The following is a 2,647-nucleotide window of genomic DNA, read 5'->3' on the forward strand; positions in this document are numbered from 1 at the left end:
AGGAACTGAGTCAAGTATAGTTAGACCTGCTGTTGCTGCAAATAATTTTGAACTGAAACCTAACATAATTCAAATGATCCAACAGTTTGTTCGGTTTGATGGTTTGCAGGATGAGGACTCAAACGCTCATTTGGCGAATTTTTTAGAGTTTTGCAGCACTTTTAAGATCAATGGCTTTTCTGATGATGCCATTCGACTTCAGTTGTTTCCTTTTTTTGTTGAGGAATAAAGCTAAACAGTGGTTGAACTCGTTACCACGAGGGTCAATCACTACTTGGGAACAAATGATCGAAAATTTGTTACGTAAATATTTTCTGCCGGCTAAAATGGCTAAGTTGAGGAATGATATCTCTTCTTTTGTGCAGATGGATCTAGAGACACTCTATGATGCATGAGAGAGATACAAGGATCTATTGAGAAGGTGCCCTCACCATGGGTTACCTTTATGGTTGCAGGTTCAAACATTTTATAACGGCGTGAACCCCTGAACAGGGCAACTTATTGATGCAGCTGCTAGTGGGACTATCAATAATAAAACACCTGAAGTGGCTTACGAATTTATTGAAGATACGTCACTGAATAACAATCAGTGGCAAGTCATGAGAACAAAGCCGACAAAAGCAGCCAATGTTTTCAACCTCGATGCGGTTACTATGCTATCTAACCAGGTAGAACTTTTAAATAGAAAGATTGACGGTTTATGTGGTTCTACTCAGGTACATTCCTTGATGAGGTGCGATTCTAATGAAGGAGGAGCGCACACGAAATATCAACCTTTCAATCCTAGTACTGAGGAGGAACACGTCCAATATATGGGTAACAATAATTCTAGATCTCAAAATAACCCATATAGTAACACATATAATGCAGGTTAGAGGAACCATCCTAACTTCTCGTGGGGTGGTCAAGGGAATCAAAGGCCACAACATCCTCTGGGTTTTCAACAACCACCTTACCAATAGGAAAAAGAAGCCAAACCTTAAGGAGAAGCTAACAAAGTTTATCTCGATCTCGGAAACTCACTTTCAGAATACCAAAACAATACTTAAAAATCAACAAGCGTCGATCCAAGGGATCGAAACTCAGATAGGCCAACTCGCTAAATTGATTTATGAACGACCACAAGGTAGCTTGTCGAGTAACACTTAATCTAACACAAGGGAACAGCTCAATGCAATTACCATTCAAGATGAGGAAGGGTTAGTCGAACCTGAACCAGAACCGATGCAAGGAATTGTGGTAAGTAAAAGCAAAGGTAAGGTAGAAAACAGTGAACAAACACTGGTAAGTAAAGAGTACAAACCTCGTGTGTCATACCAAAATGCTACAAGGAAAGACCTAACAGACGAACAATTCAGTAAATTCTTGAAATTATTAAAAAAATTACATATTAACTTACCGTTTATTGAAGCTCTTTTGTAGATGCCAAACGCAGTTAAATTTTTAAAGGAGCTTTTAAAAAATAAACAGAAGTTGGATGAGGTGTTGCATGTGGAGTTAAATGCAGTTTGCTCAGCCATACTACAGAATAAGCTGGCCAACAAATTAAAAGATCCAGGGCATTTTACGATTCCTTGTTTAATTAGTAGCTTAGATGTTAATAATGCTTTGGCTGATCTAGGGGCTAGTATCAATGTCATGCCTTATAAAATGTTTAAACAACTAGGTCTTGGGAAACCCAAACAAACTAGGATGAGCATTCAGTTAGTAGACAAAACAATCAGATTTCTTAGGGGTATTATTGATGATTTACTCGTTAAAATTGACAAATTCATATTCCCAATTGATTTTGTTGTTCTAGACATAGAAAAGGATAGTGATGTGCCTTTAATTTTAGGAAGGCCCTTTTTAGCAACTGCTAGAACTATAATTGATGTTGGTACAGGTGAACTCACACTTCGTGTGGGTGAGGAAACAATCACTCTTCAAGCTTGTGATTCAAGTAAAACATCAAATATCGAGGGTGATTGTATAAATCGTACTACTAATACTGATCATGTGGTGAAACCTTCTTTGTAGGAAACACGTTCAAAGAACACACCTGAGCCATGTATCTATGAAAAACGAAGGCTACAGGTTGAGGAACTAGATGAATGGCGGAAACAGAAACCGAGATCACACGATAAACCAAAACCACGCCATGACGAGCTCAATATTTCACCAAATCAACTTAAGGTTGGAGACAAAGTACTATTAGATGTATAAGACCCTCGGATTGTCATCTCTGAACCTAATGGAGAAATTCATCTTATGGTACTTAGCATTTTCCCATACAGCACAGTCGAGGTAATTCATCCCAAATTCGGTACGTTCAAGGTAAATAGTACTCGTCTAAAACCTTATTTTGATAAAATTGATAGTAGGGATGAGGAGAGTAAACTCCTCGCACAACCATGACCATGCAACAGAGAGGTAAGTCGAGCTTAGACGCTAAATGAGCGCTTCTCGAGAGGTAACCCGAGGCGTTAACGGTGTTAACTTCTTTCAATTTTAGTTTTTTAACATTTAATTCACTAACTGAGTCACTGAACACAGGTTTTCCGGAACCATACGGCCAGGCACACGGGCGTGCCTTTGGCCGTGCCCATACCACAGAAGGCAACACGGCCGTTCGATACGGCTGTGTGAAACTAGGTTAAAATTTTTC

The 2,647-nt window shown here is 39.0% G+C and overlaps 1 non-coding gene across 1 annotated transcript; it reads right to left on the bottom strand.

The window, feature by feature from the left end:
* Nucleotides 1–332: 332 nt before the first annotated feature.
* Nucleotides 333–439, bottom strand: LOC128295812 (small nucleolar RNA R71). Its single transcript, XR_008286361.1, has one exon. It is a non-coding gene; the product is annotated as a small nucleolar RNA R71 (small nucleolar RNA).
* Nucleotides 440–2,647: the final 2,208 nt, after the last annotated feature.

Source organism: Gossypium arboreum, chromosome 7 (genome assembly GCF_025698485.1).
Source record: "Gossypium arboreum isolate Shixiya-1 chromosome 7, ASM2569848v2, whole genome shotgun sequence".
Classification (NCBI taxonomy): domain Eukaryota; kingdom Viridiplantae; phylum Streptophyta; class Magnoliopsida; order Malvales; family Malvaceae; genus Gossypium; species Gossypium arboreum.